General features: G+C 42.2%; 1 protein-coding gene across 2 annotated transcripts in view; it reads right to left on the bottom strand.

Annotated features, from left to right (window-relative positions):
* Nucleotides 1–14,559, bottom strand: part of SLC5A7 (solute carrier family 5 member 7) — an 80,736-nt gene that overhangs the window by 45,918 nt on the left and 20,259 nt on the right. The gene's annotated exons all lie outside the window — the stretch shown is intronic.

The raw sequence follows: 14,559 nt of genomic DNA on the forward strand, positions 1-14,559 counted from the left end.
CCCTTCCAGCACTCACTGGAGCTCTAGGCTGGGGAGGGTGTGGGAGTGGCTGGCTCAGGCTCTAAGTGGTGTGGTGTGCTGGTCAGGCATCTGGGTGGATCCCGACATTACTATTATTATGGAAATGTTAGTGCACGCCTCAAACCCAGAAGAGAAGTATGAACAAAAAAGCTTTGGTCATACTTCTCTTTTAAGGACCCATGTACATTTTTACAGTACTTTAATGTGCATTGGTTTAGAGCAGCCTATTGTAATGGATTTTCTGCCAACGCACCCTAATGTGGTGAAAATTTGACATACATAATTTTTGGCAACAAACTACTATGAAATGTGTTGGTTTGTAATGCAGGTGCTTTACTTTATTTTATTGGAGTGCCATTCAAAATGAATGGCATCACAAAGCAGCCATCATGTTACCGCATCACAATAGTATAAATTGGTTCTATCTAAAATGAATTTATTCAGCTTTAAAAAGAGGCATTTATGGGTGAACAAGATAATTTTGTATAAATACATAAATGGCCCATATAGTAAACTTACTGCAAAGTTTTTCACTTCAATGTCATTGTAAATGTGCTCCAGGCTGTGGGCGGTCTTTTGGCATTATCGCGTACAATGCAAGGCTTTTAACCCTGCATTGTACATGGAAGAGGCATGAATGTAAAGAGGGATGAGCTTCGTGTTCGAGTCGAACATACGTTCGACTCGAACAATGGCTGTTTGGTGAATTCCGAACGTTATGGGCTGTTCGCGCCAAATTCGTGTGGTGCTCACAGCCCACAATGCACTGCGATGGTGCAGTGCATTGCTGGCTCATGATTGGCCAAGCATGCACTGTGACCCCGCATGCTTGGCCAATCACAGCGCTGGCAGCGAGGAGAGCCATAAATGGCCACAGGCAGGATACCTGTGGCCAATCATAGCTCAGGCTGTGTAGTACACGCCCCACACTATATAAGGCCGCCAGCACGGCGGCCTTGTGTAGTGTGTTGGCATCTGTAGCAGTTAGTGGGTGTTCTGTGTACCTTCAACACAGTATACACCGATCGTTATTGGCCGATTTTTCGTTCTTGCTCTTCTGTAGTGGTTGTTGTCTGCGTGCCCTGACCGCAGTATACACCGCTATATTCACCTAAATAGCTAGCGATATATCTATCTTTTATAATAGAGCTTGCAGTCAGTGTTAGGAGATTGTGTGTGCTGTCTGCGTGCTCTGAACCCAGTATACACTGCTATATCCACCTATATAGCTAACTATCTTGCTCGTTTTAAGTAGAGCTGTCAGTCAGTGTTAGGAGATTGTGCGTGCTCTGAACGCAGTATATACCACTATATCCACCTATATAGCTAACTATCTTGCTCGTTTTAAATAGAGCTTTCAGTCAGTGTTAGGAGATTGTGCGTGCTGTCTGCGTGCTCTGAACGCAGTATACACCGCTATATCCACCTATATAGCTAAATATCTTGCTTGTTTTAAATAGAGCTTTCAGTCAGTGTTAGGAGATTGTGCGTGCTGTCTGCGTGCTCTGAACGCAGTATACACCGCTATATCCACCTATATAGCTAAATATCTTGCTCGTTTTAAATAGAGCTTTCAGTCAGTGTTAGGAGATTGTGCATGCTGTCTGCGTGCTCTGAACGCAGTATACACTGCTATATCCACCTATATAGCTAAATATCTTGCTCGTTTTAAATAGAGCTTTCAGTCAGTGTTAGGAGATTGTGCGTGCTGTCTGCGTGCTCTGAACGCAGTATACACCGCTATATCCACCTATATAGCTAAATATCTTGCTCGTTTTAAATATAGCTTTCAGTCAGTGTTAGGAGATTGTGCGTGCTGTCTGCATGCTCTGAACGCAGTATACACCGCTATATCCACCTATATAGCTAACTATCTTGCTCGTTTTAAATAGAGCTTGCAGTCAGCCGTAGGAGATTGTGCGTGCTGTCTGCGTGCTCTGAACGCAGTATACACCGATATATCCACCTATATAGCTAAATATCTTGCTCGTTTTAAATAGAGCTTTCAGTCAGTGTTAGGAGATTTTGTGTGCTGTCTGCGTGCTCTGAAAGCAGTATACACCGCTATATCCACCTATATAGCTAACTATCTTGCTCGTTTTAAATAGAGCTTTCAGTCAGTGTTAGGAGATTGTGCGTGCTGTCTGCATGCTCTGAACGCAGTATACACCGCTATATCCACCTATATAGCTAACTATCTTGCTCGTTTTAAATAGAGCTTGCAGTCAGCCATAGGAGATTGTGCGTGCTGTCTGCGTGCTCTGAACGCAGTATACACCGCTATATCCACCTATATAGCTAAATATCTTGCTCGTTTTAAATAGAGCTTGCAGTCAGCGGTAGGAGATTGTGCATGCTGTCTGCATGCTCTGAAAAAGACGGACGGCAAAACAAATTATACAGGGGTAATAACCCTTCCCTATGTTTTCCAAAAAGCTTAAAAATAGTTTTTTTGACTGGAGCTACACTTTAAAAATGTACCAGTTGAAAATTACAAACAGATTCAACTTAACAGACAACAAACCTGTCTTTTTTGCACTGCCTGTATACTGCTGTTCTGAGTATATAGGGCCTGGGGGACACACGTATTTCCTTTTTTTAATATGGGTACATGGTTCCCCTTAATATGCGTACAAGACCCAAAGGGGCTGGTAATGGGCAGGGAGGGCTACCCATGCCATTTTTCTCAATGATTTTCAACCATATTGCAGGAACCAGATATAACATTAAAACTGCAAATGTCATTTTGTGCAGGGACTGTTCTAAACACGGGAAACACGTGGCACTTCACAGGCATACAACAGACACCCCCCAGGCATGACATTTAAAGGAATATTTCACATTTTTTTCACTTTAATCGTCATTAAAATCAGTGCTCCAGCCAAAACTGACATTTTTAAAACTTTTTTTTGCATTGACCCATGTCCCCTGGGGTAGGAGCCAGGTCCCCAAACCCTTTTTAGGACAGTATCTTGCATATTAGCTGTTAAAATTAGCACTTTTAATTTCGAACGTTCGAGTCCCATAGACTTCAATGGGGTTCTAACGTTTGTACGAATTTGGGGTCCGTTCGAAAGTTCTGGTGCGAACCGAATTGGGGGGTGTTCGGCTCATCCCTAGTAAAGACCAGCCTGAATATCTTTGTCATTGGGCTTCATGGGAGAGGTTGCACACTGGAGGGAGCCTGCAGGTGTGAGGAATAAGGTAATTAATATTCCTTATTCCTACAACCCTAAGGGCCCCACTGCAAGGGTACATTTTGTTTAATTCCAAAAGTTTAGCTTTAACCTCTGCATATGGAAAGGCTTACTGTAGAAAGATCTGTGAACATGCAGAATTGACTTCAAAATGAGCTAATGTGAACGTCTAAAAAAATTCTCAATGTATTTCAAAATGCACAGAAAATAACTGGCTATCAATCTTTATAAGTAATAACACTGTAGATTGTTGATCCGTTGAATATCCAATTGCTTTAGGGGATCAGGAGGGGACATTTTTCCCTGTTGGAGCAGATAAGACCACATTTATAAAGGTTTTTTGTCTTCCTCCAGGTTATCTGTGGCCAGTTTTTTTGGCCCATTGATTATGTTAAAGAATAAATGTGCCTGTTTATTATTCAATGTGTTTCCTTTTGAGATATGATTAAAAATATTTGCATTTGCACATCATTGGGACCTATCACAAAAAAAGTTATGTTTTTACAATTTGTTACAAAATGTATTCCTTTGGTTTGACTGGGTTTACAAACAGAAATTCTCAAACCCTATTTAGAAACCCCCAAATCTAGTAACCTAATATTAGTGTGATTACTGTCATCATAAACAGAGAGAACGTAAATAAGTACCTAACTGTCTGGCATCTAATCAGGACACAGCTGGAAATTAGACTAGATGATGTTTATTGCAACAAATTAAGCTTGGTCTAAAGGAAAAGGAAAAGACCAGGCCACCTGGGGCAATAACACTTGAATCAAATACAAGTGGCTGCTTACATGACAAATGAGCTCAAATTAGTTTTTTTTTTTCTACTTTAACGATTCACAGTATGGAACAAATTGTTGGAAATTAAACAAAAAACAATACATTTTTATTATAAAGTTTTAGCCGTAAACTTACTCTACATTATATCTGTAACCATAAGGTGAAAGCTTATTTTAGAGACCCAGGCAGTTAAACCTGTTAAATCTCACTTTCACCCTAAGATATAAAGGCTCTTATTTGCCTCCACTAAATTTCCATTCCTAATTTATAGCCACATCAAAGAGTTGTCATGTAATGATTATTAATGTCTCTACATGATGCCTACCTTTAATGTCATACGTGACTGAAGCTAACATGACTTGCTGTATTAAAAAAAATTATTCAGTATACAGTATATAGTACATGTATGCTGATCTGTGTTTCAACATTTATATATACATTTACAGTATATATACATGTACAATATATATATATATATATATATATATATATATATATATATATATATATATATATATATATATATATATATATATATATAAGGTTCCCAAAAAAACCTACAATATCCACAATACAATAAACCGCTGGTGTTACATTCAATGCGTAGAGGGCCAACTCCAAGATTTCTGCCTTGGGCCTTTTTTTTTTGTCTAAAAGCAGACATAAAAATAATGGATGTGTTAACTTTGCTTGACTAAACCTCTGCAGCATGTTGTCTATTCTCTTCATTTGAGAAAGCAGGCATTGAAGAGGTAGGTGGTACTTTCTATCTGACCTCCTTTTGCAACCATCTGCTGGAATCAAAATGATTGTGTAGTGTTAGTAAGCATCACTTTCGTTTTAGTTAATGTATTTAGCTTTATTTCACATTGTGCCTGTAACTCATTTTCTTTGAGAACTAGAGCCTTTCCACCAAACTTTGTAGAGAAATCACCTATTAGAGAGAAATGACATTTTAAGGGTATATTTGAGTTTAGGTTAACAGTTAAGAGTTAATTATAGAAAAGTAGAAGAAATATCACCCAAATGAGGGCATTCCATTATTAGATAAGTGTCTCCAGAACATTTGTTCTCACTGATGATGATTTAACCTTAGCTCTTGCTCTGAGTACAATTCAAAAATTTTGGATTTCCCTTTACTTTTGTCAATGGTCACCAGCACAAACAGAGGGGCGAATTTTTCCAATGGAGAAACAGAGAGGAATAGAAACTTTACAGAGGGAAATCCATAGCTAGACACACACAAACACACACGCATGCACGCAAGCAAGCACACAGGTTATATAATCTAAAAGGGAATGGTGTGTTAATTCAATCAGTGTATATAAATATATTTAAAGCGGAGCTCCACACTAAAGTGGAGCTTCCGCTCATTTGAACCCTCCCCCCCTCCGGCGCCACAATTGGCACCTTTCAGGGTGAAGGGGGGTGCAGGTACCTGTACAGTACAGGTATCTGCACCCACTTCCGGCATAGATATCTGCAGAAGCTACGCCCCTTTCTGCAGAATCTACACCCCTTTCCGAAGGTCCCCCGCTGTCTGCTGGGAAACACACGGATCCCAGAGACAGCGGGGACCATCCTTATTGCGCAGCGCAACTCACGCATGCGCAGTAGGGAACCGGGAAATGAAGCCGCAAGGCTCCACTTCCTGATTCCCATACCCAAGATGGTGGCAGCACCCGAGAGATGATCTGAGATCGGCTTCGGGTGCCGACATCGCGGGCGCGCTGGGCGGGTAAGTGTCATTATTTTAAAAGTCAGCAGCTGCAGTATTTATAGCTGTTGGGTTTAAAAAAAAACAAAAAACGTCAGACTCCCATTTTAAGCAATTTAAATTATACGTTTTCTTTTTACTCTGAGTAAATGTTGAAGAAGCTGTTCTGTGCAAACTTGAGGGAACAAAAAGGACCAAAGACACAGCGGTATTACCTGTCAGTAATATTAAAGGCCATGATACTAGAAGCGTGATTGGACCCAAGGGGTTTTCCCCTAAGGTGAGCTGGCAAATCACCCGGAGGTGGCGGTGGTGGCCTTTATCCCTGAATTTTAGTGATAAGTTGAGCTTATTGGAGCAAGGTGTCTAAGGAAGGATCCTAGGTTCAGCAATGCTACATGGGAGTTTTTTCACCTGCATAATACATCACATATTTGCTATTATGTGTATTTTATCACTATTGTTTAAGGTTTACTTAATTTTAGTATATGTTGTTGAAGTTTATCATTTTTGGTAAAGCATACAGTGTTTTGGATATATATACTGATTGAATTCGTGCACCATTCCCTTTTAGATTATATAACATAAGTCAAGAGATCTCTATTTAAATGATACAGTTGTTCTAGTTTCAAATTATATCATTTTGACATAGCAGCGCTCTAGTACTTTATGCTTATAGATTTTTTTTTTTAATACATGGTACCTTTAATAGAAAAGAGTACATATTTACTATCTCTAGTGCCCATGCCACAAGTGCTGCTTCATTCAATAGAAATGGTTTGCCTTTAGTGGCACAGGCCTCAGGACAGGTGAAATCTTTTCTTTTACAGGTAACAGAAGCTGTAATATTTGCTTTTCTTGACAGGTATTTACAGTGTTTCTGATATATAGATATATATCTATATATCTAGTTATATATATATATATATATATATATATATATAGCTATATCTATATATATCTATATACATATCTATATTGTGGCGGTAGGACCCTGTGCTACCTGGAGGATTGCTGGTTTACACCAGATTTTAGAGAGAAAGGCACGCTGATTGCACAGCTGTGTGCTTATCTATTTAGTTTTGACCTGGCTATGGTTCAGGGTTCCACCCAACAGACAGGAAGTCAGTGCATGGAAGTCAGGTGGACTCCCATTCCTCTGAGAGGAGTCAGAGGCTGCATGGGTGCAGCCAGAGCATGCATGTCTGCAGGAGGCAGACGTACTTAGTGACAGAGCAGCAAGATGCTGATCAGGAGTGAGCTAGGAGAAAGCTTAACTCTAGGAAACTCTTTTGGGTCTGAGGAGCAGACCTAAGGCCTAGGCTAAAGGCCTGAATCAGCTGTATGAGAAAAATGTAAGCCAGGAGGCTAAAGTATTGAGTGTACAAGATACAGTAATGGTGGACCCCCCCTGCGTGGGTACTGATGTCTTTGTGAACTTTTCTGTGCTTTAAAATAAAAGTGGGCTACCAAGCCCTTAAAAATACAGTTTTGTACTGGCGCACTCACTGGAGTCTGATAACCCCAAAAATCTTACAATATATATATATATATATATATATATATATATATATATATATATATATACACACACAAATGTAACAGGCATTCTGTCATAGACCCATTCAGGACATGCATAGATTATAATGTAAGACTATTTGTTATGCAGTTTTTCCTTTTGGCCACAAGATGGAGATAGGGAGATGCTGACCTTTTCTTCCTGAACACGAGGAGACTCAGCGGACACTGAAAAAGGGGAGCTTCAGAAAGTAATGAGGAGGCTAACAAACTTTCAAGAAAGCTCCCCAGAGAGTGTCCCTACTGGGGCAACACAGTGGTGTGAGGAGGAAAATGGGAAATAGGAGTTAAGTGTTGTAATTGACATCCCTGGTGTGACTTGGACTGAGGAAAAGATCAGGAAAGCTGTGAAGACCTAGTCCCAGATCAAAAGGTAGAGTAGAGGAAAGGGGTCCCCACTTGTTTCCAAAGGGAGATCTTATGGTTGACCGGCGATGTCGAAACTCATCTAATCCAGCTAAATGTGTCCAACATGAGTCCAGAAAGCTCAAGCTAAGCAGCCCCAGCAGAGGAAGCCAACTTACTGGCACCCGTAGCCATGATTGGGTCAGAGTTCATTTCAGCCTTGGGAGATTTCATGACGAAATGGCAGAAGGACATCCCAACATACATTGGGACCGGGTATCGGAAACTGAAAACATTTTTGGGGAAACAGCCAGTGCCCGTTGGGGAAGAGGAGTATGAAACCTGGATGGAGCAAGTCATGCAGGCCCTGAAAGAATAATATGTGCCAGAAGCCCAAAAGAAACAGTGAATCAGTGAGAGCTTGATAGGAGCTGCTGCAGAAGCTATCAGAAATGATGTTGAATGCATTGCACAGCCTATGACTGTTGCAGGAGGAGTTTGGATGAACAGAGAAGACTGCAGACATGATTTACCAATTTGAGCATGCTATCCAATGCCAGGGTGAGCACCTGTCCAAGTATATTCGGCGAATAAACAAAATGCTAAACCAAAATTCTTAAACCAAATTTTATTAAAGAAGGGAATGGAGCTTTCAGCCATAGATCAAGCTAGAAGCTAGAATGCAAGAGATCTTGAGAGGTGCTGTATGCTCCGATCCAGTCTGGATCCAGCTAAAGACTTCAGCCATTGTCATGTTATTAAATTATCCTGAACTTGTGAGGGAGGAAGAGGCTATGTTTGAGGGCAGGAAAACTTAAAAAAGGCCAGCATCTACGTCTCTAGCTGATGTCGGGTCAGTGGGGGCAGCAGAGCTCAATTCAGAGATAGCCACTCTGAAATCCCAGATGTCATAGATGATGGAAATGATTAATCTGTTAGCAGCCAAAATCAACACATTGTCTGCTGAACGTACTCGGAGGTCCAGCCAATCTTCAATTCCTACCATTGCCTCTACAATGAAATCAGTAAACTGAGGGGTTTGTTTCAATTGTGGAGGAATGAGACATTACCAATGTGATTGTTCAAGTCCATCCAAGTCTGAAAGCCTATGCCGGAAACCAGCTGTGGGCCCCAGAAGAAACCAATTGGGTGCCCATCCTCAGCAGTTAACTCCAAAATTAAAGACACAAAGAAACCACAATGGAAGGCCAAACCCTTTCAGACGGCTCCCGTTGCTGTTCCTGAGCGACCAGACAACCTGCTCCCATCGACCTTGGGTGACCAACTTCAGAAAGTCAGTGCACACCAGCCCTCTGGGGCCCCACTGAGACACAAACAAAACCGGAAAAGCATCAAGAAAGGGGCCACAAATACATACAACAAGACAGACTACCTCCACTACTCCTGATAAATTCCCTGACAAACTAGTGGGACCTTCTCCCATCTTGTCGATCCAAGTGGAAGCATCTACACAAATGACATAGGGGCACACGTGGCCCTGCTATATCGAGAGTTTTACAACAGACACCTAAAACATTTGCCCCTGCAGAAATTGGAGGAATTACAAATAGGCATGGGCGAATGGTTTGGTCCGAGCATGAATTCAGGCTGAACATTGGCTGTTCGCGCATTCCATGAACAACCAAATTATCAGGGCATTTGACTGTTTGTTTGGCCGCCAAATGACCATAATTCACTGCGCCGTCGCACAATGCATTGAAAGCCCTGATTGGCTGAATTAATGAAAGCTTTGCCCAATCAGGGCACAGAGCACTTTCAGAGCCATGATTGGATGCTGTCATGATAACTCATGACACTATCCAATCATAGTTCATTGCTTTTAGTCCTGCCACACACTATAAAAGTATTCTTTCTATAGTGGCCATTTTTAGTGTGGTATTGGTGTGGAGAGAGATAGAACAGGGCTCTGTTCAGTGCTATTAGACAGTGTGCTATAGCGTGCTACTCTGATTCTATTGTCAGCATGGAATATCAATTTAGTGTGAATATAGTGATAGTTCAGTGTGAGTGTAGTGTGACCATTCATCTTTACATTCGTGCAAATGTTGAGATAGTTCAGTCATTGTGAGTGTAGTAAGACCATTCATCTTTACATTAGTGTGAATGTAGGAACAGTTCAGTCAGTGTGAGTGTAGTGACCATTTAACACAGTATATTTAATTGCATTACTGCAAGTTTAACGCCATATATTTCAGTGTGTTACGTGACATTTATTTCAGTGCTTTAATGCAAGCTTAACATCCTATATTTCAGTGTGTTACATGTCATTTATTTCAGTGCGTTACTGTAAGTTTAACGCCGTATATTTCAGTGTGTTATGTGCCGTTTAACGGAGTACATGTCTGTGCGTTACTGTATGCTTAACGTAGTATATTTCAGTGCGTTACTGCAAGTTTAATACCGTATATTTCAGTGCGTTACTGCAAGTTTAACGCCATATATTTCAGTGTGTTATCTTCCGTTTAATGCAGTATATTTCAGTGCGTTACTGCAAGTTTAATTCCGTATATTTCAGTGCATTATCTTCTGTTTAACGCCGTATATTTCAGTTCATTCTGCGCCGTTTAATGCCGTACATTTATGTGTGTTAGTGCATGCTTAATGCAGTGTATTTCAGTGTGTTGTCTTCCATTTTTTTAAAGAAGTATATTTGAGTGTGTTACTGCAAGTTTAACGCCATATATTACGTACCATTTAACATTTTACATTTCTGTGCATTATTGCGCGCTTAACATTGGATATTTCAGTGCGTTACTGCAAGATTAACTTCATATATTTCAGTGCCTTATTTTCCATTTAACGCAGAGAAGTTCAGTGCATTACATGCACCAGGGCGTATAGTTTAGTGCATTACATGCTGTTTAAAGCAGTACATTTCTGTGCAGTATATTTCAGTATGTTACTTCACGTTTAATGCCGTATATTGCAGTGCATTACCTTCCATTTAACACAGTACAGTTCAGTGCATTACTGCAAGTTTAACGTTGTATATTTTAGTACGTTCCCTTTCGTATACCTTAGTATAGTTCAGTGCGTTACTGCAAGTTTAACACTGTATATTTCAGTGAGTTATCTTTCGTTTAACACAGTATAGTTCAGTGCATTACTGCAAGTAGGGAGGGTACGTTTGAGTCAAACGTAACATCGGCTGTTTGCCTGTTTTCTGAATAGCAAACAATTTGGGATGTTCGCGGCAAATTTCGAAAGCCACGGAACACCCTTTAAAAGTCTATGGGAGAAATAAAAAGTGCTAATTTTAAAGGCTTATATGCATGGTATTGTCATAAAAAGTGTTTGGGGACCTGGGTCCTGCCCCAGGTGACATGTATCAATGCAGAAAAAAGTTTTAAAAACTGAAGTTTTTTCAGGAGCAGTGATTTTAATAATGCTTAAAGTGAAACAATAAAAGTGTAATATTCCTTTAAATTCTGTACCTGGAGGGGGTCTATAGTATGCCTGTAAAGTGTTGTATGTTTCCCATGTTTACAACGGTCTGAGAGCAAAAGGACATTTCTAAAGGAAAAAAGTAATTTAAAAGTACTCATGGCTATAATGAATTGTCAGTCCCGGATATACACATAAAAGTTCATTGATAAAAATGGCATTGGATTCCCCCACAGGGGAACCCTGAACCAAAATTTAAAAAAAATCCATACCAGACCCTTTTACGAGCACGCATCCTGGCAGGCCACAGGAAAAGAGAGGGGGGCGAGAGAGCAGCCCCCCTCCTGAACTGTACCAGGCCACATGCCCTCAACATTGGAAGGGTGCTTTGGGGTATCGCCCCCAAAAGAACCTTGTCCCCAAGTTGATGGGGAGAAGGGCTTCATCCCAGCAATACTTGCCCGATGGTTGTGGGGGTCTGTGGGCGGGGGCTTATCATAATCTGGAAGCCCCCTTTAACAAGGCGCCCCCAGATCCCAGCCCCCCTGTGTGAAATGACAATGGGTACAAATGTACCCCTACCATTTCACAAAAAATATGTGAAAATGGTAAAAAAAAACACAATACACACCTTGGGACAATTCATTTATTAAAAAAATTAAAAATAAAACTGTCCCATGCAGTTTTCTTCTTCTCGCACTCCGACGGACCCCGTTACCATTTCAACACAGGATGGGCCAGGATCTGGGGGTCCCCTTGTTAAAGGGGGCTTCCAGATTCCAATAAGCCCCCCACCCGCAGACCCCCACAACCACCGGGCAAGGGTTGTGGGGATGAGGCCCTTCTCCCCATCAACCTGGGGACAAGGTGCTTTGGGGGGCCACTACCCCAAAGCACCCTCCCAATGTTGAGGGCATGTGGCCTGGTATGGTTCAGGAGGGGGGCACTCTCTCATCCCCCCTCTTTTTCTGCGGCCTGCATGTTGCGTGCTCGGATAAGGGTCTGGTATGGATTAGTGTGGAACATCAGGCAAGAGGAAAAACTGGGGCCGAACCCATCAGAGTCTCAGTGGCAGGTGTCCCCAAATACTTCTGTGATCTGTCCCAAGCCAGGGACAACGGCATACCTAAGCTTTTAGACAGGGACTTAAGAAAGGGCCAAAGGGAAGATCCCTTCCGTAAGTTAACACTGAAGGCCCCGGAGGGCCAACGCCCAGATCTACTGCTAACAGACTTTCCAAAAGAAGCATGACTAGTACACAAGGAATGAGCTTAACTGCAGTTGCACAACGAGGTGGTCTACTGAAGGGGCCCCTCGGATTATCCTGAAGATAAGTGATAGTTGTTCCTGCCAAGAAAGCATAGAGAGACTATACTGACTGCCTTACATGACAACCATGGTCACTTAGGGCCTGAAAGAACGTTCAAACTGGTGCATGAGCATTTCTATTGGCCCGGTATGCAGGCTAAATTTGAAGAATACTGCCACTCCTGCATATGGTGTATATAGCTGGAAGACTTTACCCCACAAAGCTGCTCCAATGGACCATCTTAAAAGGCAAGGACCAATAGAATTGATGTGCATTGACTTTCTGTGTCTGAAGCATGACTTGAGTGGGCAGGGAACTGTCCTGATGGTAACCGACCACTTCACCCGGTATTCCCAGGCATTCCCAACTAAAGACCAGCAAGCATCTACGGTGGCCAAAATTCTGGTAGAGAAGTTCTTTGTCCATTACGGCCTACCTCAATGTATTCACAATGACCAGGGGAGAGACTTTGAGAGTAGATTTATTAAGAGACTTTTAGATGTTTTGGGACCCTCAGAAAGGTTTAATTGCACCCTCTTAGATATGCTTGAGGCTCTTACTTCAGAGCAAAAGCAGCATTGGAGTAGGCATATTGCAGCCATCGTACATGCCTACATTAGCACCGAAAATTATACCACAGACTACTCACTTTACAGGCTGATGTTTGGGAGAGAAGCACGACTGCCAGTTGACTTATCATTCGGCACATCCCTGGACCATACTTCGATGATGTCCCACAGAGGATATGTTAACCACTTGACAAAGAGTCTAAAAGCAGCATATGAGAAAGCTCAGGCTGCCTCAGATGCATGAGGGCAGCGAAACAAATTAAATTTTGACTTGAAAGTAGGGGTGCAATGGAACGTCACCGATCCGCGACCCGAACGGGTCAACCTGCTCGGATCGGCACACCCCGCGGCTTTGGCCTAGCTCCGGAGCAGCGGCCATCTTGGTACAAATGACAGAGCGATCACTTGTAAACAAACCGGCGTCATTTCATGACGCAGGTTCCTCTCTCCCCTCTGTGTACTGATCTGTACATTAGAAGGGAGAGATCGGATGAAAGCAGCCCTGTGGGCTGGATCTGTAGTGGCAACAGCACTGCTCTGTGACAATTGCAGTCACATCCATCCATGCTCAGCCATCCCTCCATACTCTGCCAATACCCTGCCATACTCTGCCAATACCCTGCCAATACTCTACAATAGCCTGCTAATACTCTGGCATACCCTGCCAATACTCTGCAATACCCTACCAATACTATCCAATACCTTGCCAATACTATGCAATACTCTGCAATACCCTGCCAATACTCTGCCATACCCAGCCAATACTCTGCCATACCCAGCCAATACTCTGCCATACCCAGCCAATACTCTGCCATACCCAGCCAATACTCTGCCATACCCAGCCATACTCTACCATACCCAGCCATACTCTACCATACCCAGCCATACTCTACCATACCCAGCCATACTCTGCAATACTCGGTAATACCCAGCCATACCCAGCCATGCTCAGCCATACTCAGCCAATATTTCAGTGGGGGAGATGTCCATTACAGTGGGGGAGATGATGTGGACATTACAATGGGGGAGCTAACGTGGATATTACAGTGGGGGAAATGACGTGGATATTACAGTGGGGGAGATTGTGGATATTACAGTGGGGGAGATTGTGGATATTACAGTGGGGAGATTGTGGATATTACAGTGGGGACTATATGGTGGTGGAATTTTCACAGGTTTTTGCAAATTCAATTCTTATTTGCTGATCTGAAGAATGATCCAATCCGCGTGTCAGAAACCATGAACCAGACCGAGACAGAAGTACAATTAAATCACACTTGTTTATTAATAAAAAAATAAAAAGGTAAATAGAGTAAGCGTAGTCAAAGCATAGCCAGAGTTCAGTAACCGGATTGAGTAGTCAGCCAGTCCAGAGTTCAATAACCAGATCGGGTAATCAGCCAGGCTAGAAGTCAGGGATCCAAGTGGAGCAACAGCAAGCAGGGTAAGGAGCCAAAAGGGATGTCAGCAAGCCAGTCTTTAAACAGAACCGCAGGAGATGGTTTCTTGTGATGTGAACAAGGAGAAGGCAGAGAAGAAGTGAGCTGGACAGCTTTAAGTAGGCAGGTCAGACGAGTAGGATCTGGAACAGCTGGGTGACTATGGAGAGAGATGAGAGCTGGCAATTAGCCGACA

Source organism: Lithobates pipiens, unplaced genomic scaffold, assembly GCF_037356315.1.
Source record: "Lithobates pipiens isolate NorthernLeopardFrog02 unplaced genomic scaffold, aLitPip1_a1.2 Scaffold_16, whole genome shotgun sequence".
In the NCBI taxonomy this organism is placed as follows: Eukaryota; Metazoa; Chordata; class Amphibia; order Anura; family Ranidae; genus Lithobates; species Lithobates pipiens.